Source organism: Haemaphysalis longicornis, unplaced genomic scaffold (assembly GCF_048455015.1).
Source record: "Haemaphysalis longicornis isolate Haplotype H1 unplaced genomic scaffold, Haemaphysalis longicornis Haplotype H1 scaffold_1, whole genome shotgun sequence".
Lineage (NCBI taxonomy): Eukaryota > Metazoa > Arthropoda > Arachnida > Ixodida > Ixodidae > Haemaphysalis > Haemaphysalis longicornis.
The window spans coordinates 428,802,949-428,827,305 of NW_027526203.1; the positions used below are offsets into that span (position 1 = coordinate 428,802,949).

General features: G+C 47.9%; 1 protein-coding gene across 1 annotated transcript in view; it reads left to right on the forward strand.

Annotated features, from left to right (window-relative positions):
• Positions 1-24,357, forward strand: part of Zfh2 (Zn finger homeodomain 2) — a 369,044-nt gene that overhangs the window by 219,123 nt on the left and 125,564 nt on the right. The window contains exon 4 of the mRNA XM_077687303.1: positions 8,001-8,080. The gene's annotated coding sequence lies outside the window, so the exon portion shown is untranslated. The remainder of the gene's footprint in view (positions 1-8,000; positions 8,081-24,357) is intronic.

The following is a 24,357-nucleotide window of genomic DNA, read 5'->3' on the forward strand; positions in this document are numbered from 1 at the left end:
AGTGGATCATATGTAGGAATTGCGCCCATTCTTGTTATTCTTCTGACTCGTGTGACGGCAAGTGCAACACTTGAAAGGCTGACAGCGACAGCTGTTTCTTTGCCTTCCTCCATGCAAAATCTGCGTACGTACATAGTTATGTCTCTCCTCCGCGACAATTTTTTTTATTAATCGTATCTATACCACTCGTACATGTTAAATGCCAGTGGTGACTGTTGGTGACGGGATACTGGTGGCCTTTACACCGGACCTCTAGTCTGCTGTTATGTATACCCTTCTGTCGCTGATAAGCATGGTAACAAATGCCCGGCCGTTGGATTTCTATCCGATTGATTGATTGCAGAGTTTAACACGCCGGCGAAACGCAGGCGATGCGGTGCGCCTTTGTGAAGGGCTGCGGATTCATTTTGACCACCTGGAAATCTTTAACGTGCGCCGAAATCTCGTACACACGGGCGTTTTTGCTTTTCGCCTCCATTAGAAAAGCGGCCGCCGCGGCCGGGAATCGAACCCGCGTCCTCGTGTTCAGCAGCACAACGCCTTAGCCACTGAGCCACCACGGCGGGTGGATTGCTATCGGGTAGCCGGGGCTTCAACCTCGGCTTCTTGCCGAAGCTAACTAATCCGTGACAGATAGGGACGAGCCGGCACAACCCCTAACTTTATGGTTGACAGCCTTGGCGATCATTTCAATTCAATGTCTTTATTTTTTTCAAGATGTTTCTGAGAAAGTTTTCCGGAATGAAGCTATTGTACAAAGTTGGATGGGCCCATGCAACCTCTAACAATAAAAGCTCCGAGCTCCACTCCGGTCTTTTTGGTTGTGGGCGTTTCGGTACAGTCTTTTCAGTGCACTAACCTTTCGGTACACGGACGTTTCTCTGCCCGGACGTTTAGACAAACACAGGGGTTTAGACGTGCGCATAATGTGCTGATTTCTGTAGTACACAGGGAACTTTTTAAACCCAAGGAAAGTTCAGTGTAGTAATTGACAACTTGAGCACAGCCTTACAGGTTCGAAAATGGTAACGCGATTTCCGTATCTCTGCCCTTACTGCGACATAACCGACCGACACCTTGCCGCACATGATCCTGCAGTGCCCTTGCGAAGACCACCGCCCATACCCGTCTGTGTATAGCCAAGCATCCTCAACAACCCTGACTGCCGCACCACAAGATATTGCAAGCGCGCATACAGCCGGTCAACACGACATTGCTGAAAAGTGGGACGCACTGCTCGTCTACGAGGATCCCGAGAACCAGAAGAATCTGGTGAACCGGTCGACCACAGGTTTCCTGACTGAGGAGACCTACCACCTCGGGCCGGCAAGGACCAAGTCCTAGCTAGTCTTTTCAGACAATAAACATTTATTTCTCTATATCTCTTTTCACTACCTGGGGAGGTGCACTTTCCAAGAAAGATACGCAGGCGGTGTGCTGAAAATGTTACAGCAAAAAAAAAAAAGCGTTTTTCTTAATATTTTTATTGCTCTGAGGTTATTACCTAACCATTCCTGTAACAACCTAGGAGGCTGAACACTCCTTTTTTTTCTTCAAAGCTGTCTTTAATTAAAAACTGCTTGCGCTCTTCTATCTGCACAAAGAATTAGTGCCTTTAGACATCATGTCGATTGAAAGGGGACTGCTGAAAGATTTTTTTTTTTTTTTTTGATGGACCAACGTGGGAATTTGCGAGTTAGAAAAGCTATAAAGTACCGTTTTAAATTGTATACTTGTTCATGTTTAACTTAGTGCTACTTTCTTTCATTTGCTAGGTTTTGACCAGTGTACAGTGTGGAGGACGTCGTTCTTTGTTCCCGTTTTGTTACGGGCGAATGAGTCAGACGTGACTGATTTTGCTAATTGTATTGAATGTAAACATTTATTTAGAAGTGAAGTCAGTGTATATGATTAGTATGGCTATTTCGGTGTTCAAAGGCTGCGGCTATACATAGGTTTTGCTGAATTTTATGTGTTTATGAGAAGGCTTAAAATTTTTCTTTCGAAGAAAAGCCTCTTATGTTCTTTGGCCTTTCCTACGGGCCATTGCCGCATTTCGATTATTGTGAATTTGTGATGGACCGGGGAATAAAACATGCTGACGTGCGCGCCAGATAATAGCCGTTAAATAACATTAGGACTGAAACCAATGAATCAGTTTCCGGGAACCATTGCAACATGTGGGCTTCAAAATTTTCACCGTCTTAAACGAATCATCCGTATCATTATGATCGGCCCCAACCATTTACTCTATGGGCCCCAAGGAGACAGGCAGCCGCCGGGCCCCACAATTTCCTTATCCGGCACTAGTGGTGGAGGAAGGCATCATACTCTTAAGATAAGAAAGTGGATTTGTGCTGGCCATAGAATGGAAACCGGTGCACCATCGGGGCAACAGATTAGCTACAGAGGGACGGGACTACGGGTATAGGGAAAGGCCATGAACTTGATGGAGCTATGAAAGCAGAAAAGTCAGAGCCATAGAATGGACGGGCATCACAACACGGAAACAGCTGGAGGAACATGGGAGGCCTTGGTCATGCATGCAGTGGGCACAGACGGGGTTATTAATATTGTTATGATATAATTATTATTATTGTGATGCCGCTGATGATTATTATGTTGATAAAATTGGCGTTCTAAATGTCCCCGTTATGAATTGTTTTCTGCAACAAATCATGTGCCACTGTTTAATGGTTTTTGTGTGCGTAGCTGACCGTTTAGCGTTTCAAATTTCTCAGTGATCTGTGTCTACATGTTCACGTTCTCAAGTACGTTTTGCCGCATAAAACGAAAATGCCATGTAAACACCCGCCTCAGCTGAGCTTTTTTTTTCTTTTTTTTTCAAGCACCCCTAAAGACCGCCCAGGCTATTTCTACATACCCATGATAATTGAGAAAAGTAAATGTGTGTTGAAAAGTAGGCGGATAAGATCACAACAATTTGTAGAGTGCTGTAATTTGGTTGACAATGCGCAAACAGGTTTTTGTAGTCCGGGAATTTCTCCGTTTTCATACTGCCCAGTTCCTTACCACAGGAATCGTATTTCGACATTTCCGCCAATATTAAATGAATTACTACCATTTCTTTTTCTCCGTGGCGAAAGAGGAGCTGGGGAAGCGAGCCAGTACGTGCAGGTAGCTGTAGCTTATCGACATCTCACGATGGCGAGATTTCTCCTCCGCTCGCATGAAGAGTAATATTTAAACTCAGCGCTGCATTCGTCATTTTTGGCTTCTCGCATTGAGATTTTGTTTTCCGAGACCATTCCAGGGGGTAAGTTTAAATGGCACTAGTTTCTGATCGCGGTGAATGCAAATGTCAGCGCACCTCCCGTTTAATACCTGGCACATAGATTATAAAACAAACTGCAATTTTCACTGGCTGGTTTAAAGATTTCGAAATAAATTGGCGGGGGATGGGGGGGATACGCGGAGAAAAGATGTAATTGCAAATCAAGCTACGCGCGCCGAAGCTCCACACCTGAGCAATGCTGTGCGCGTTAGTGAGAGGCTACGTCATTATACCACCTGGTGTTGTTAATAGAGCATGCCGTTATATGGGTCTAAACGCGGCGTGCGGCATTAAATGTATAGTAAACGCTTGTTATAACGAATTCCTTGGGCTACGGAACTGACTTCTTTATAAGCGGTGCTTCGTTATAAGCAGGAATGACTTGCTATACCTGCGCAACAGTTGTGAACGGGACGAAATAGTTTTGTTATAAGGAGGGTCGTATTGTATATGAAAGTCCAGTTGTCATCAGAAACGACAGCTGCGGAGAGAGTTGGAGCTGGCGGGAAAGGAGATGTGTGCGCGCTCTGCGTGGCGAGTCACGGCGTGCTGCAGAGGTGTTGGGGAGAGGATGGCAGTGCGCCATGCTTAGCACGTGAGAGCCAAGGCACGTCACGTGGCCACGTCGAGGAGGCGCCGACAGGCTGGGTTGCTGAAACGCCCGTGCAACGTGCCGTCGCTTAAAAAGTGTTCGCGCAGTGAGCCTCCGTCGTTTGGCAAGGGTTTCCAAAAGGCGGAGGCCAGAAGGGGCCGGTACCGCCTCTACACAAAATAACTTACGGCGGGTTCACGGAAATGTTGAGGTTGCTTCAATGATGATTTCTGACCGCAGTAGTATCGTGTGAAAGGGGCCGCGTCGACTTTTGCCTAAGTACAATGCGAACTTGGGCTAGTTAGTACATTAGGCTAGTTTGTACATGTATCTCTCAGTGGGTCGCATGACGAGCCGTGAATTTTTAGCCCGCTCGGAAGTATAGGGCTCAAATTATGAAACGTATTCCAGAAAGCGGAGCACGTGATTGACAGCGAAAATTATCGCAAAAGCGCAAACCGAAGCTACGCCATATAAGCAGGTTACAGCAACTCGAGCAGTCGCTGTTTGGACGGGAGTCAGCCGGCCGTATCGCCTTTTGGGGCGCCAGCGTGTCGAAAGAGCATCGTCGCGGCGGCGCTGGCGAGCAGCAGCAACACAGGCGCACAGCCGTGCACGCCAAGACTGGGCTTCCCGCACTCATTAGGCACGGTTTGTCTCTGTGGTCTGGCTCGGCGGTCCGCCGAGGCGCTATTGATTGGAGGAGATGGGTGCCGAGGGCGCGCTGCTGAACCACCAAAGGGCTGCTCGCTCTCCAAACGTGTTTATGGCGCCGGGGGTCACTGAATGCGGCGGGCCCGAGCTGATGACCGGCGCGCCTCCCTGTGCTCACCACGGGCAGCGAGCGCATCTACCGTAACACGCATGCCCGATCGCGTGCTCACTCGCAGCCTCTGTGCAGCGCCCGGCACGTGGGTGTGCACCGGGTGTGGGGAAAAGTGGGCGTGAAATGCGTCGCAGGGCTTGTTTTAAGTTCCCCACACGAAGATCAGTGACAGTTTTGGTTACTCTCCTTGCAACCGTTAGCATGGGCGTACGTAATGGGTGTCGAAGGGCAGCGGTACCGTTCTACACTAGTAGAAGGGGAGGGGGCTATATGGGGATGGTCGTTGTTGTTGTTCACACACACACACACACACACACACACACACACACACACACACACACACACACACACACACACACACACACACACACACACACACACACACACACACACACACACACACACACACACACACACACACACACACACACACACACACACACACACACACACACACACACACACACACACACACACACACACACACACACACACACACACACACACACACACACACACACACACACACACACACACACACACACACACACACACACACACACACACACACACACACACACACACACACACACACACACACACACACACACACACACACACACACACACACACACACACACACACACACACACACACACACACACACACACACACACACACACACACACACACACACACACACACACACACACACACACACACACACACACACACACACACACACACACACACACACACACACACACACACACACACACACACACACACACACACACACACACACACACACACACACACACACACACACACACACACACACACACACACACACACACACACACACACACACACACACACACACACACACACACACACACACACACACACACACACACACACACACACACACACACACACACACACACACACACACACACACACACACACACACACACACACACACACACACACACACACACACACACACACACACACACACACACACACACACACACACACACACACACACACACACACACACACACACACACACACACACACACACACACACACACACACACACACACACACACACACACACACACACACACACACACACACACACACACACACACACACACACACACACACACACACACACACACACACACACACACACACACACACACACACACACACACACACACACACACACACACACACACACACACACACACACACACACACACACACACACACACACACACACACACACACACACACACACACACACACACACACACACACACACACACACACACACACGCACACGCACACGCACACGCACACGCACACGCACACGCACACGCACACGCACACGCACACGCACGCACGCACGCACACAAAACAAAGTCTGGGTGCACAAGTTTTGATTGAGAAGTCCCCTACAGCACTTTTTTTAAGATTCCTTTCTAAATCTGAAATGCTTTTAGAACGTAGTCAGCAAACGGGTCGAGTACTTAGCCGCGACGTACCCAAGCCAAATATTACTGCTCTTACATCAGATGACTTCGCAACTGGCTCAAAACGATTTCTTCCTTTCGCGGTGTTGGCATTGTTTGCGCACTTGAGTGACGTCACTCGAGCTATATCGTGCCTATTAGCTTCCTTTAGGTTGCAGCAAAGAAAAAAAAACGCATTCGACAGCCACTTCAGCGAAACTTTCGCAACAAAAACAAAGCAGAAGACGAGCAAATTACGTAGTGCCTCTCTGCTTTGGCGATAGCAATTTTCGAAGTTCTTCCATGAAACGAATGAATAAAAACGGTTAGTCGCGGCATTGCAGGGTCCTTTGAACACAGGATATCGGTGTGGAGGGTCATTAGCAGTTGTCCCATGCGGTTGTTTTGGTCTAGTGGCACTGAACGGAAGCTTTGTTTTACCTCAATGCTGAGGTGATTCATCAATATGTTTTGTTTTGCAGTGACCTTAAAAACGGGTAATTTCGCTGGGGTTTGAAGCGAAGCTTTCTATGCCTCACTGATGGCGTCGTCTTTTGTTGTGCAAAACGCACTCCAGGAAAGCTAACAGCTAACTTACTCAAAGAGTTTCACAAAACGATGATGATGACATGCGAAGGCACATCAAGCGCCTCACGGAAAATACGCTTCCCAGGGTCGGAATCGAGCCGGCGTCTATACGATTGCGCCATACAGTTTTAATTTTAGACTTTGACTCTGACTCAGGTTGCATGTGAGAATCTTTCTCTTGAGAAAGGGGCTTTGATTTTTTTTAGTTTATTTCTCCCGTTACTGAATATATGAGATCGGGCCGACCACCTGCTGACCATTAGCAAAAAATTCCCATCCAAGGGCTTTAAATGTAAAAACAACAAAACAGCGAAAAAGAAAAAAGAAACATGGTCAGAACGCCGGAAGTAGCAATTTGAAGTATTGCTAGGGCTTGACAAGGTCCATAGACAGAAAATGATGATGATAATGAAGAACATTTGTCAGAGCCGAAAGAATAAACTAAACAGAAAGAAAGGTGGGTGGCATCTTCCTAGTCTGGAAAGCCGCAGGCCGTATACCCGCTACCTTAGCGCGGGAGATCAGGTTGACCTGATCCTTGATCCGAGCACTGGTTCTTTTTTTCAAGTGCGCCACTGAAGAAACGTAAATTTTAAGTCGAAAACCGCTCGGAGAGACCCGGATGATCCCCAGCAAGGAAGGCTGGCCCGCATTATAGGTAATGTAAAGTTATCTAACTTCATACAGGACTTTCGCATAATGGAAAATGTCAGCAGAAAATAATGCATCCTATTACATACGTAGCATTTCTGAGGCCAAACTGTCTGGTTCCCCGTACGCAGGTTTTCCTATCGCGTTGGCTATGGTACCGACCACTAGATGGCGCACAAGAACTGCATCTGAAGCACTCTGTTGCTTGTGTGCTATGCTGTCTTCAGTAAAAAGGCCGAAGAAGCACAAAATACTCTCCACTCGTGGAGAGTATAAAAAAGGGAAGGGATATTATCCAAAACAATGAAAATGGTCAAGAAACATTCTTTAACCGTCACATAAATATTTCGAATTTTGTGACGTTATTTCAATCGTTTTTCTTCTGTCTTGGACGCCTAACGGAATCAAAAAAATAATTCCTCGCCCGCTTGTTCCGCCTTGTGGTCATGACAGCGGCAGCCCGCCGTTTTTGCCCACTGCGCCTCGTGTCCTTAAGTTCCGTTCTCCTTTCCTCGTGTCTTGCAGAGCGAGCCGTGACTGGCTGTTCCATGCGTAACCGCCTGGTCAACTGCTCCAGGAGAGCTCCGCAAGGACATTTCATCATGGTGAGTCCTCGCCTGCAACCTTTGTACCCTTTTCTATAGCGAACGAAGTGTTCAGAGCTTGGGTGCGCGTGTCGCCTGTTCAGGTGCATGGCCGGGCGCAGCTGCGGACATGCGCCTGGACAGGTGGCGAACCCTTCGCTTACTTGTGCCCGTACATAAGGCAAGACTACTTAGCTAGCGCCACTGTGACTCCGTATCGACTAGCGCTAATTTCCCTGCTAAGCGCGAACCTTAAGAATGGCAGTTTGTTATGCATGTCATATCTGTGGGAACTAGGGAGAACTTGTCGCTCTACCTCTTCTCGCGTTACCCATTGAATTTCCCTTGGTCCCTCATTACAGGGGTGTCCTTAAGGAGAAAATAGAAAGAGGGGACAAAATAAACGCGAAAACTGAGCGATTGAAAGCCTGGAGGCATAATTGGGTGGACGAGAGAGGTGATTAAATGTCGGAAGTTGGCATGCCACAACAGTCAAAAGGAAAAAAATAAGAGGGTTCACGTGGCAAAGATAGTTACCGCTGCGCTGTTAAATTTCAGTCACGACTGACCGTGCAGTTAGTTGGAAGCATACGCCTAGGACCGATGACAACAATTGTGACGTTTTTCGTCGGCAATGACCAGGTAATCGACTTGTCTCTCTCTCCCTCGAAATTCCCTTAGTCGCCGTTTCTCGCCTGGCTTGCTTCGTCAATTCTCCCTTTTCCCCCGCAGCCCACTCGACGTGGCCGCGAGTTATACGACCGGTTGCGCTGTAGGTCTTGATATACTGCTCCGCTGATGGGAAACCTGTTTGATGAACACGTCGTAAAGTGCGCCGAGGGCTATCGCGTCTTTTTTTTTTTTCCCCTTTCTGTGCCCTCTTGTTTCAGCTCCTCGCTTGTAGTCTTTCAGCGCCTCTTCCTTCATTTCTACACCCTTGAGAGCTATACGCCATGTAGGCGAGGTTTAAGAACTTCGTACTGCACCAATCTGTTCTCCGCTTTCTCCATATATACTCTCTGTCCATATACAGAGGCAAAGATCGCGCAACGTTCACGCCTGGAAAAATAATTTCCATTTATACGGAGTTCCACTCCCCGTCACATATCTAACTGAATACCATCGTATACTATCAAACGTCGAACGTCGTTATAACGAAACTACACGACGAGCGAGAATTTATTCGTTATACCTGATATTCGTTATAAAAGTGCGCACCTAATTTGCTGGATATAGAACAGGAGATAAGCCCAACGTGCAGCAGGCAATCGTAATGCACAATGGAATGGAACGAAAGAGCACTGTGTTTTCTGCGCTAAATTATAACTATATACCACATTTTCAAGCGTACAACCCGCCCGTGCTAATAACCCGCATCCCTGTGGGTTCCAGAGAAAATAACAAGGAAATATCTCCAAGTATTCCCTGCACAATAGACCGTTTACTGCAGCTGCAAGCTTTCAATCAAGGGACAAGTTTTTGGAGAGGCTTTAACCCTCCGCCATAGCTTGGATACATTTTACGACACGTTGAGCAAACTTAATTCCGTATAACTGATACCGTTCCGTTATAAGCAGCACTACTGCCATTGGAATTCAGCATAACCAGTCAAATATCGAATTTCGTTCGTTATATTCATTAATTCGCTATATCATTGTTTGCTATAACATTAGTCGACTGTATTAGCTAATTGCGTATAGTCGCATATTATCCCGATGGGAGGTGAGTCATGGGAGGGGATATTGTACTGGAAAAGGTTGCTGTACTATTTTCGGAATGCGTGAAGACTCAAAAAGTGCCTATGGGGTGGAAAAACGCCAACATTATTCTGATTCATAAAAATGGACATCCCGAGGACCTTAAGAATTACAGACCCGTCAGCCTAGTCTCTGTTGTATACAAGCTGCTTACCAAAGTTATAGTTAGCCGCATCGGTGACCGCCTGGATTCCCATTAACCCAGAAAGCAGGTTGGGTTTAGGAAAGTGTACTCAACCGTAGATCACATCCATGTCGGGAACCAAGTGATAGAAAAATCCGCAGAATAAACTAAACCCCTTTACGTGGCATTTATAGAATACGAGAAAGCGTTTGATTCCGTGCTCACCGCAGCCGTTTTAGGAGCACTAGATGATCAGGGAATAGAGGAAGCCTACAAAAGACTTCTAAAAGACATATATAATAGATGCACGGGCAGGATAAGCCTCCACAAGCAAAGCGATAAATTTCCGATCCGAAAGGAAGTAAGACAGGGAGATACCATCTATCGAAAACTATTCACAGCATGTCTGGAGGGGGTATTTAGAAAGCTTTACTGGGAAAACGTAGTATTGATGATGAAAAGGGAATACTTGAGCCATTTGAGGTTTGCGGACGACATAGTCTTGCTGAGCGAGACTGCACAACGCATGCAAACAATGCTTGAGGAACTACAATTAGAAAGCACGGCCGTAGGGCTAAAAATAAATATTAATACATCTAAAGCAATGAGGAATAAGCATGCCAAGAACGTCTTCTTCAGCTTATAAAGCGAAACGCTAGAAAAAGTAACCGCATGCAACTACCTTGGACAGATGGTTAGTGCTGACTCCAACCGCGAGAGAGACATCCGGCGCAGAATAGGTATGGGCTGGGGAGCACGCACTCGGCAAGCACTCCCAAATGATGGAATGTAAGCTACCTCTGTCACTCAAAAGAAAAGTCTACAACCAGTGCATACTGCCACTGATGACATACGGAGCTGAAACTTGGCGCCTTACTAAACAACTTCAAAGCAAACTTAGGTCGGTTCAACGTGCCATGGCACGCGTAATGTTAGGAATAACACTCAGGGACAGTAAATGAGCTACCTGGATCAGAGAAAAAACTAGAGTTTACAGTATCATAGTTCAAATAAAGAAAACTAAATGGACTTGGGCTGGCCGCGTAGTGAGACGAGCCGACAACCGGTGGACAATTAGGGTAACAGAGTGGGTACCAAGACATGGGTCTAGAAGAAGGGGAAGGCTAATAATCTGATGGAGGGATGAAATAAGGAAATTCGGGGGCATGCCGGGGACTCGAGCAGCGCAGGACAGGAGCGGATGGGGGTCAATGGGAGAGGCCTTCGTCCTGCAGTGGACCTGAGCAGGCTCATGATGATGATCCCGGTGAATTATATTCCACCAAACTACATTCAAAGCCTGCATGCGAGGTTTTGACGAGCGCTCACTGGAGTCCTGAGGTGAAGTTCTGTGCCCAGAAAAACACCAAAAGAACGCGACGACTGCTGCCTGATCGCGCATCCATCCTTTAAAGTGTTGCAAAAAACGCTGTTTTTTTTAATATATACAGGATTTGGTATATTTACTGCCCTGGGCCAAGAATGGGAAATCTCGGTTCACGAAATTCTATTTGTAGCTCGTTGACTCTGATTGTGACATGCTGTCGGATATATATATATATATATATATATATATATATATATATATATATATATATATATATATATATATATATATATATATATATATATATATATATATATACTCGTGGGGGGTGACAACACAACCATCGCCCTTCAATACCTATACTACGGTGCAAGACATTTACTGTTTTTTACAGCCAAACTGTTTGTTTAACCCCCCTTCCCCCATACAGTTCTCGCGCCCGTGTGGAACGTTAACTCGGGGGCTTGTGTTCATCGTGTTGACAAATTCACACAAAATAAAAAAGAGCCATCGGATCACCACATTTTCTTACATCTGAAGCATTTTCTTCGCAGCCATGCATGTCTGTTGAAAGGTGAAGCCGACTCAAGGGAGATCGATGAAAGCTTGATTTTTGTAAGATGGCTTTCCCACCTTGTGTGTTATGCAGAGGAGCAGGACCATCTACGGAGAGAGTGTGGTTACAATCTTACTTTATACTCTTCTCTACCGCTGTCACCTCTTCCCCAAGTCGTGTATACTCCTCCCCACGCACAGCATCTTATGCATCTATTTGGGGAAGGGGCGTGCACGCGCAGGCAGTCCTCGCACACTCACTGTTGACATACCCGTTGTTGTGCCGGGAGAGATTTCAACGTGGTCGACCTGACTGCTGTCCTCCGTGGTCGAGTGGTTTGTATGGCGGCGTTACACAGACGGTAAGATGCCTACGACGCTGGAGGGAAATGGATAGCTCCTTCGTTGGCCTCTAGAGTAAAATAAAGCTAGTTCTTCCAAGTTCCACTCATCTAATTGGTTAGGAAGTATGCTCAATGGAAAATCAGAAACAGGCGTGTTTTAAATGCAGAGCATTTCAGTAACTCACGGTGTCACCCGCGTTGTCCCGTCGTAGTCCGCACCGTCGTTGTCCGCACCCCTCCCTCTACACTATATAAAAGAAAATACTATCCGGCGCCTAGTTTCGATCCCTCGACCCTGCGGGCGGAACGCAATGTACATGGTGCTCTACCCACTGCGCCACGAAGCCGACACAGAATGGGACGCTACGAACGCGCCTTATATCGTTGACTCATTCAAATTACTGCTGACGAGTGCTCTCTCGTCAGCAGTTGCCACAAGTGCAACAACATTAACGTAACGCAAACTACTTAACGTCGTGCGCCCCCGGAAATGCTCTGCATTTGATCGTGCCCCTCGCGAGGGGGATGTTTCTTTGATTAAGCGCCTCACGAGATCAGTACGTGGGGCATTCGCAGAAACTGCCGTCGATGCGGATTCGACGGTGCTACGGCGGCTCTGCTCTTTACTTTCCTTGAAAATCCCAAACTTCCACCAAAATACTATTTTACAAATCCCGATACAGCGTTATTGTTTCGTGCACTCCTTGCACTGCTACCAGCTTCGCTGGTCATCCTTCTTCCCAGAGTAGAAGAGCAGAGATTTTTTATCGTGTGCACATTTACTCCATTCTGTTTCTGGCGACTCGGTTCATACAGTTATCTGCACCCCCGCCCCTCCACACACTGACACACGCACAACGTGCACGCACACCATCCAGCCACGCTCACACCACACCACACGCACACGCATTTTTTTTCGGTATATTGTTAACCACCGAGCAAACCGACGCCATGACATTCGTTGTTGCCAATAATGTCACGAACAAGCGCTCCGCGGTTGATACAGAATATTTTAAACCATAGATTCGCATTACTGACCTCGTAAGCAAGAGTGCTGAATATTAAGTCGCTAGTGCTGTGAGATACGTCCCATTCTTACTTCATGACTGTACTCGTAAGTTTTTCCCTCGATTTCTGATTTTTTTTTCTTTTTTGCCACGGTTAGCTTAAGACTGCAGATCATCGCTCCTCACGGCGTAGAAACTGGAGGATGACCCCAAGAAAAGCTTGAGCGGAAGCGCAGCTCCTTATATCATTATGAGTGCGGCAGCGGACGGCAGAGCAGCGTAGCAGTTCCTTCATCATTCCTTCTGCTCCCCTTTCCTCCGCGCCGAGTGACCATGCCTCCGACTACCTGCTGCGCGCTACACAGCGGCTCCGCGCGCCACCGCGAGTATGCTGCGAAACGCGATTCTTCGCATTACGTAATCAGCGGCGCCCATTTCGGATCTGCGGCCCCCGGGAAGGTCCGAGCTCCCGAGCGGAACCGAAAATCCTATAAAATGTAACGATGGCCGTGTACGCCCAGTGCGGCTACGTGCAACGCGGGACATTCTCCTGCCGTGCTGCTTCCGAGGCGGCCCGGCGAAAGGAGAAAGAAGCGCGCCGGGAGGGGGGAAAGCAAAGAACAAAGACCAAAAAGCGCGCGAAAGAGTCGAGGGAGCTCGGATTCAGTGGGACGACGACGCTCGGGGCAGGTGGAGAGAAGGGATTATGGGAAGCGCGGCCCGTAACTTTCTCGAGGCCTAATGACTGGTCATGTTCCGCCCAATGAGAACCACCAATGGGTTCGCAGTGACTGTCCGCGGCCCTATCTGCGCGCAGCCACGCGCCCGCCGCCGCCGGGGCCTAATCGCGGTCCGGCACAAGAACAAAGGACGGCGGCTTTTGTCTCCATTGCGGCCCGCGTTGGGCCCCTCCTGCGCGTGTGTGACGTATGAACGAGTCCTGCGACTGGACCCTAATGGGCAGGCCTCCAAGCGGCGCCGCTAAGTATATTTTCACGATTCCATTAGTGCCTCTCTGAGGCGCACTTGTGGGCCCGGCGCGCTCGCTGAGACTTTTCATTAAAAGGGGTCAGTAGCCTTTGAGATCCGTCTCGGATAGGAGCCCACTGGTCCGCGCGCAGCCTCCTCTCCCCCGCTCGGCGGGGCTGCTGCCCACTCCCCGCGCCGTCCGGTGCGCTATGACGGGGGTAATGCGCTGCCTGGCTCGACACCACTTGCCTGACCGCGGCGCGGGGGGCAGAGCGGGGCCAAGCGAAAGTTCAGCTCGGCTGAATACACACTAAATACGCACACCTTAAAGCGGTACTTAATCAGGAGCACTGCGCATGTGTACCGGACCAGGAAACGGCAGTGTGTACCACGAACCCAGGGGGATTCATTTCGCGATGTCAGCCTATAACTGCGCTATGCCTGCAAAACTGTACTTGCATAGGACGGCCTATCGTTCCATTAATTTGTTATAGGCATCCCCTTCGTATCTGGGTGAGGGTATCGGCCATCTCGCCTCATGTCCTAATTCACCTGCATGAAATGCTGCTCTTCCTATTTTTGGAGATGCTCTCAGCGGCGGGCTTACAGGGACACTAAATATTCTGGCGGAACGGTAAGACCTTCCGTATTAGTTTGGGCTCTTCTTCGGCGACGAGCGATGGATTGTTTGTTAAGAAATTAGAGCTGCCATTTGTTTGTTCCATTTTACAGTGATTTTTTCCCTGGCGCAAAGCGGCAAGTTGAGAAGTGAAGCGACCGGAGCCGGGAGATCGCCAATCGGCAGTCGGATGGCACCTATCAAGGCGACTGGGTCTGTGAAGGGCTTCCAGCTAGGCGAAGGTGTAGGAACTATAAACAGTATAAACAGGAACTATAAACTATAAACAGTGGGGCCCTTTGGATCTCCTCCTACAATAATCTCTTAATCTCTCATCATGCTGCTGGCTGGGACAATACACACACACACACACACACACACACACACACACACACACACACACACACGCACGCACGCACGCACGCACGCACGCACACGCACACTCACACTCACACTCACACTCACACTCACACTCACACTCACACTCACACTCACACTCACACGCACGCACGCACGCACGCACGCACGCACAGGTGGGAGTAAGGGTTAATGGAGAATACCTCAGTAACCTTCAGATTTGCTGATGACGTTGCCTTGCTAAGTGACTCGGGGGACGAATTGAAAAGCATGCTTACCGCACTGGACAAACAGAGTAGAACCGTGGGCCTGAAAATTGATATGCAGAAAACTAAAATAATGATCCATAACCTCGGGACAGCACAGCGGTTTGGGATAGGGGGTGAAGTAGTGGAAGTGGTAAGCGAATAAATCTACTTTGGCCAAGTTGTGACCCCGGATCCCAACCATGAGACGGAGATAATTATAAGGATAAGAATGGGGTGGAGTGCATTCGGCAGGCGTTCTCAGATAATGTATGGCAGCCTACCATTGTCCCAGAAGGAGAAAGTTTATGGCAGCTGCATCTTACCGGTACTCACCTACGGGGCAGAAACTTGGAGGCTCACTAAGAGGATTCAACTAAAATTGAGGACGACTCAGCGAGCAATGGAACGGAAGATGATAGGTGTAACATTAAGGGACAAGAAGAGAGCGGAGTGGATCAGGGAACAAACGCGGGTTAAGGACATATTAGTAGAAATTAAGAAGAAGAAATGGACGTGGGCAGTGCATGTAATGCGAAGGCAAGATAACCGTTGGTCATTAAGGGTAACAGAGTGGATCCCTAGAGAAGGCAAGCGTGGCACAGGGCGGCAGAAAGTTAGATGGGCAGATGAGATCAAGAAGTTTGCGGGAATAAATTGGTCGCAGTCAGAACAGGACCGGGGTAATTGGAGATTAATGGGAGAGGCCATTGCCCTACAGTGGGCGTAGATAGGCTAATATATATATATATATATATATATATATATATATATATATATATATATATATATGGTGTCGAACCCAAAAAAATACCGGTTTGACAACATAACGCACCGCACCTGTTCGTTAACCGGTTCAACGAGCTGAGTCACTAGAGAAGTGCGAAATAAAGATTTCTAGTTGAATGTCCCCGGAAACATCAAATACAATGTTGGCCATTCAAAATTATGCTTTTTTTTAATACACACTGCGTAATTTTGCACTGAAATCTAAAATTTAGGCCAGATGTTAAAAAAAAAAAACCTACCACCCATTTTTTCACCCAGACCTTATGTCGTCCTAGGGACTACATAAAGCAACCGCCAAGAGACATGGCGGTGGATTCATTGGTGCCTCTTGTGCCGTTTCTGTTGGACCACTTGAGAGAGAGAGAGAGAGAGAGAGAGAGAGAGAGAGAGAGAGAGAGAGAGAGAGAGAGAGAGAGAGAGAGAGAGAGAGAGAGAGAAAATGTTACGAAAGGATTTAGCGCAGTGCAAACTCTCCTTTAATTATTTCCATATTACATAACTGTTGACATTTCGTGGCATAAAATTTGAAATTTTTGCAATATTTCTTGTATTTTGTGGCTAAAACAACGTCCTTGAGGCCACAATGGAGTGGGGCGAGTTACCAAAGGCTAGTTCTTTCGAAGCCGGCAAGGTAGGGTTTTGTCTACATGGCCCTTTAGTGTCCCGAATCAGGCGTGTAAGGAGAACCCCGACCTAACCCCGCGCGCGCGCGCGCACACGCACGCACGCGCACGCACGCACGCACGCACGCACGCACGCACGCACGCACGCACGCACGCACGCACGCGCGCACACACACACACACACACACACACACACACACACACACACTCACACACACACACACACACACACACACACACACACACACACACGCACACGCACACGCACACGCACACGCACACGCACACACACACACTTTACTCGCAACGAACTTTACTCCATCACTGTTGCTGTAAGTGTGAGCTTCTTTAATCTTTGGGGAAGTGATAATCATTGGATATCACCTTGAAGGGGCGTGCAACCCGCCGCGGTGGCTCAGTGGCCAAGACGTTGCGCTGCTGAGCACGAGGACGCGGGTTGGATTCCCGGGCGCGGCGGCCGCTTTTCGGATGGAGGCGAAAAGCAAAAACGCCCGTGTGTACGAGATTTCGGCGCACGTTAAAGATGCCCAGGTGGTCAAAATTAATCCGGAGCCCTCCACTACGGCGTGCCTCATCGTCTGAGTTGCGTCGGCGCGGCGCGTTAAACCCTAAAATTGAAGGGGCGTACGCTATGACATGTCTTTCTAGTTCTGAACAAGTGATGCCACGATTACGCCGAACGCTGGAGTTTTTGTTTGTTTGTTTGTTTGTTTGTTTGTTTGTTTGTTTGTTTGTTTGTTTGTTTGTTTGTTTGTTTGTTTGTTTGTTTGTTTGTTTTGTCATATATTGGCCAATCTCCCGAAGTGGATATGCTTGGCTTGACAGACATGCGCGGGGACGCTTGGCAGTCGTCACTACCTAAGCACGCACACAAACGCTAGGCATTTTCTTGGTTTTGTTAACTGCCGGGCGGTCGCCGCAAGGCCCGCGCTCATGTGCGCGCGCTCGGCAATTTCTTGGTATTTTTAGCTGCGGACACGGAAAAATACGATTTTCTAAACAGCTTCGCTGTTAAAAAATAGTTAAAAGAAGGCCTGAACACGAAGTATACATAAACGAAACAGTTCTAAACTATACTAAAGCTGCTGCCATTGCTCACACATCTCCACCGCATTTAGCGTAAAGGAAACCTCAGGCATATTTTAGAGAAAATGTCAGTACCTAACTGAGAGAAGAGGCGTTATTTGAATTAAAAATACGCGCTGATTTCTTGTTACATTACCAAAAAATGCGTTAAACAATTCACACTAAACTTTTTTACACCCTTTTCGCCAAAAAGGGTGCAGCATTAGTGGAAAAATTGTGTTTGGAGGCCTTTACACCCTTTTTCTTGAATCTCAACACCCTTTTTCTAGCTCTACACCCTTTTTGTGTGAAAAAAGGGTGTTGATCAACTTCAACACCCTTAGTTTTTCTTAGGGTGTTGCAAGGGTGTGGAAAAGGTGTTCAGCTGTTCATTGAATAAGGCCATCTTTAAATGCATAATAGCACTGTAAAGAAGAAGACATCCCCTCATATACTCCTCTACTCGCAAGAAATTTTCAAACGCAAAAGAAAATAATTGCTCGCATGAAATGATGGCTCGCTTCCATATGCGGTGCACCTCATGCCCCAACTTTAACTTTGGCACGTGAAACACCAATTTGAACGTTCAAAAGTAAAAAAAAGACTATAGTCGTGTGGCGAAAAGGGTGTTGACCGACTGCAACACGCTTGGCTTTATGTAGGGTGATCCACATCCTCATACAATGCAAGGGACTAGAAACAACACAACACTCACACTTCGCACAACTTTAGAGACAACACATTCCGCTGCACCCATCGTACTTTTTAGGGGACGACCCCATAATTATTCACATGCGTACTTTTAAATTTCTTAGCGATGTCCAGTTTTTACACCTCATCACTTACCATGCATGCTGACACCCTGGCCCTTTACACCAGTCATGTACGTTGTCTTTTATGTCATTTCACATATATTTTTAGCTAAATATTTTGCGTTTCCTATCACTTTGTTCTCATAAAATAACTTTTCATTGGCGCTCTTTGCCCTTAGTCGGCCTTGCGCCATAAAAATCCCAACCATCATCATCATCATGGCTTTCTGTAGGGTGCTAAAACGGTGAGAAATAGGTGTTCAGTTGCAAAAAAACAACAGCGTAGCTGGGGGTCGACCTAGATTCTTCCAGTGTTGCTAAGGTTTGTTATGTTTGCTAAGCTTTTAAATGTTCTTGCTAAGCTAGGATGACCGCTGAGGGGTGAGGCCAAGTTTAACCGGATTTTACAAGGCTGTTCCAGTGTGTGTCCCACTGCCCCCACTGCCCCCCACTGCCAGGCGATCCAAGGGGGAAACAAGCTAGGTCGGCCCCCAGCAAGGCTGTTTCTCCAGCCTTGCTGGGCCAATTTTTTCCTCCAATTTTTTCCACCAATTTTTTCCAGCAATTCCAGCTGGGCAAATTTTTTCGCCTTTTAGAATCCAAAAAAGGACTAGTACCTTTGAAATGGTACAGTAAGAGGTGCGCATGCGCCCCTTGTGCCCGCATTCTAACAAGCTCGAAAGCCGCCTTCACTGTTGTAATACCCTATCTGCGGTGGTGCACCCTTTACAGGTGCCGCAGTTCTTTTTCTTCGTATTTTTTTCCTAACGCCACCGAAACTAGCTGAAGCTTAAAGAGCTTCACTGGTAATAAATTATGCCAATTCATATTGCTTTACACATCGTGAGGTACAACCCCCCCCCCTGCTTGTAGAAAATGTTCAGTGCACCCGTGTAAACAGGTACAAAATGCCTCCAAAGTTGGAGGTCTCTTCACCTTTTTTCTTAGTTGGCGGTATTTTCTTACACCGTTTTTCTTAGTTTCGAACACCCTAATTTGTAGCTTTACACCCTTCTGGGAAAAAGGGTGTTGAAATAATGAACACCCTTTTTGAAGGGTGTTTAGGTGGCGGGGAAGATTTGTTTGGTATTTCATAAAATTCTATAAGTTATGGAACACAAAAACTACCTCGTGATTAAAATGTTTTTGCAAACCCGCGTGTCGATTTGTATATTTTCATAGTAAAATCCATAGTTTCAAAATTAGCGCTAAAATATCTGTTTTTTGCGACAAGCCCACCGACTCGATCGGGGGGCTTTCCTCTGCTGGATATAAAAGCAAGAACAGCACATGTATTACTAATGCTGTATTCGGGTGGTCGCTCTGATACTCCGACTCGGGGTACGCCGATGCGCCGCTTCCCCCAATCCGAGCAAGAGTCACCGCTCGCCAACCGAACGCGTACCCGATCTTGGAGTAGCACGCGACCGTGGCGCCGCGGCGCGGCCAAAACGGCAACTGCAAACAGCCAGGCCGGCCAAGGTGTCTCAACAAATGGCGGCCTCCGTATCGGACGCGTTAGCTCCAAGCCAAAGTTTCCCGACATCAGCCGAGCGTCTGTTATTCGCAATGATTGAAGGTAAGAATAGGTGTGCACAACCTTGCGAACGTATTCCTGCACTTTGAACACTGGAAGTGGTTCGGCGAACAGTTCGGCGAACTTCGCAGCGTAAACGTGCGAGTCGTCGTCGTCTGCTGCTGTCCTCCTCGGCGTCGATTTCGAGCTGCAGAAGTAGCGGAGACGGCTCCCCTACACTCAACAGGCGTCTCCGTTTCGACATGATGCGGAGAATAGCACGAGAAGCAAAATCGTCGAAACACTCCCACAACTAACCGCTGTCGAGGCCTCAGCACAGAAAGGGAGGATTCAGCGAACGCCACCGACTGGGCAGGCGAGCCAGAGGCGAGCCGCGGCGGCCGGGGTCACGTGACCCAATCGCCTCCGGATTTCGGCGGCACTCCAACTTCGGAGTCAGAGCAGTCGGAGGTGCTCGGAGTGGAGTACGACGCTCTGAGACGACCAACCGAACATACGTCGAGCGCTCGATTTCGACCACCCGAACACGGAGTCGCTTTTCGGAGTGCACTAGAGCGCTCTAAAACGACCACCCGAATACAGCATTAGTAAGTATGCACTCCCTGTAACGCTTGCATCCCGCTGGTGTCCTGGCTCAATTCATTTGTGTACATCTGTAACTTGGGCGTATTGACTGTTTGTGTTGAACGCTGCGCGCTCCGCCGATTCACATTGCCACTGCGCATGCCATCACCTTAAAAAAATATTGTGAGGCTCAACACCCTTTTTTAGGATGTTGAGCATCCTCAACACCCTTTTTTAAGGCTGTTGAGCTCAACACCCTTTTTTCATCCGTACACCGTTTTTTTTGCCAAAACACCTTTTAAGGGTATTAGCCATGGGGCAAGATTTTTACACCCTTTTCGACCAAAAAGGGTGTAAAAAATTTTAGTGTGAATGCTGTCGAAGAGTAGCGAGATAGAAGGGAACACTAAATCAAAAGCTGTCGGCTCAAGCACATGGGTAACAAAAGGCTCCAACAGGCGGTGCGCGAGCTGTGCGAACGCGAGAAAATTGAATTCAATTGAGCACATGTCCACTGCATTTATGATGGGAAGATCGGGGGAGAGGGGGTCACCTGGCATGGGTGGCAGAATACTGCCGTGTTTTGACGACATTTGCAGCGAAGCAAGCACAGACGCGGCCGACTTTTTCCGTTAGAAGTTTTTGCAGCGATAGCTGAAAGTGCCCCCTTTGGAACCTTGGTGACAGTGCCAAAAGCAAACACTAAAACGGGCGTTCACACAGATTTCTTTCTTTTAATGGTATCGCCTATTGGCGTCGCTCTTGCCTACTTCCGCACGCTTGTTTGCCAATCACTTACTTAAGCCTATCTCTACACGGTGCATTTATGCATTTGGCGGCCGAGAAAGGAAACTTTTTCTGCATATTGTATTAGTGCTGCTTACTTTCGTGAACTTCTTTGCCGGTCCCTCGAAGTCTTTTCCCTCCACTGCGCGTCTACTTCTTTAATGGTCGATAACTGAAACTTTTTACCTGTTCATTTATATTCATGTTAAGCTTAGTTCTAAGTCTCTCCTCAAAGCGTCTTTATCTGTCTCAGTTGTTTGCTTCTATGCGCACTCATTTGGGAGCATGCTTCTTTGTAGTTTTACACTTCTGCCTCAGCAATGGTAGCGTCACCACGTGCCTGTATCTGTTCCTGAGTTACTTTCCTATCTCAAGATCTTGCGACAGAAGTTTTCGATATGCCTTATATCTTTAACAATTTGTGATCATCTGCGCGATGGACCTGTATGCTATGGTTAGGGTGCTCGTTTTTTAAGCTCTGGTTTGTTTACCTCCATCGCCCTCTTAATATATATATACATACGTATATTGTTACGTTCGCGAATAACTCATCCCGCCATGACACCGCCGGCTGTTCTCCATTCTTTCTTCTCTACGGATGTGCAACCACTCTGCGATTAGATACCCTACTTCCTGATGTGACACCTCTGGCAACAGAATATCCTGTTGGTGCTGTCGCTCACGCTGATGTTGCCCGCCAGGTTGCCCGTGCCAATCTCTCGGCGCCCACTCCTCTCAGGAGCAATACTATGACCAGCAACACCGCACCGCCCACTTTACGCCCGGCTCCTTGGTCCTTGTAAGTACTAGTGTCACTAAATAAGCTACGCATAAGAGTACCACCACTTCGTGCACCCGGAAGAGTCTGGGGGCCATTTTGTTTCTGGCTTGCAGTGTTGCCATCTCTCCCAACGAAACCACCGCCGGTTGTGACGGGCAGAGTGCGACCGACCGCTATAGCGCCCGCGCAGCAGATAGAGAGAGAGAGAGAGAGAGAGAGAGAGAGAGAGAGAGAGAGAGAGAGAGAGAGAGAGAGAGAGAGAGAGAGAGAGAGAGAGAGAGAGAGAGACGCCCAGAAACAAAATGGCTGCACCCATACGCAAACAAATATCACGTGGTGCCGACCGACCAATGAAAATCCCGGCGACACATAACAATGAGAGAAAAGAGTGCCGGTACTCTAAAAGCCTTTATTTAGTGACGCTAGTCAGTACTCCTTGCCGCCGCATTGGAGTCTTGGACTCTGTGAGAAACTGCCGCCTCACTTCAAAGGCCCCTATCGCATCAAGCGCATGGTCACACCGGTCACCTACGAAATTGTTCCCGTCGCTCCCTCTTCACCCTCACTGGCCCAGCAGCTCAACTCGCCCACGTCGGCCGCCTCAAGCCGTGTTACTCAATGGCCCCACCTGTTCCATGAGCCTCATATGTTGCTCCTCTATAAATATAATGCAACTTTATTGGACTCTACAAAAATGCACCTCTATAAATGTAAGCCCCAACCTAAGTCGAGAGAAAATGTGTCGCCGGGATAGCGCAGTTGGTAGCGCACCGCACGCGTTATGCGGAGGTCGTGGGTTCGATTCGGGCTTCCAATCACGGCGGATTTTTTCTGGAATTTGGTTTATTTATCCCTTTATCATAAAAAAAATGACAGTGACCTTATTCGGCGCTACAAAGCACCTTCAAAATAGCTGAAAAGCACTGTCAATAAAGACTATATATATATATATATATATATATATATATATATATATATATATCCCTGAGGAAAGCAAGTTCTCTTTGCTGAAACGTAGGCCACAATCGTGCTTTTACCTTGTTCGAAGTTTTTCTTCTCTTGTATATATATATATATATATATATATATATATATATAGGGACCAATTTCGAACAAGGCCTTAGCGACCACGATTGTTGCCAACGCTTCAGCAAAGGTGTGTCGGGCCGAAACAGTACCGGCTCGGTTACGTTTCGGGTGAATTTATTCCGTCCTGGTTCATTCCGGTTCGACTAAATCACAACCCGAACCGGTTCGCGAACCGGTTCGGTGAGTTAAAATATTTGCAAAGGGCAAAAAAAATGTCAGCTATTTACCCTGCACAGTACTCTCCAAAATGCAGGCACTGCCCATCCCCATGCACCCTATACCACATGGTGTGGGAGTGCCACTTAACCCCAACTCTACTCCCCATTCCTAACCCAACCCCTGAGCAGTGGGCCCGGAGGGCCAGCTGGCTAGGGGCGACCTGGGTGACCAGCAAGTGCTGATATCCCGGGCGCAACTGGCCGCACGTGCCCAGGGCCTCCTGGACTGAGGACGCCCCCCGCAAGGGAGGAACGGCTCCACTAACTCCGTTCCAGCTCAATAAAACGTTTTCACCATCCACCACCAGGTTAAAGCGACCATTAAAAACTAAATACGATTTTGGCGCATTCAAAATACTGCTTTTTCCATATAAAAGATGTGCCACTTTAAGGACAACAGTAAGCAATAAGGCCAGGTACCAAGGAAAACAGATAAGGTAGTGACGATCTACCCGCTACTTTCTCATCCAGCCCTTATGTTGTCCTAGGGACTAAACACAAAGCAAACACCAATATTTATGCTGTCTGTGGAATAGTATGCATTTTCCCGCTTCCTTTTTTTGTTGCTGTTGTTGCTGAAATCGCAATCTTCTCGATGGAATCGCCCATCACCCTGAACGTTAAAACCCCAGAGAACGCCAGGGTACTGGCGAGTCACATCCGTACATTAGCAGGGGAAACGTATAAATACCAGCGGTGTACTTTTTTC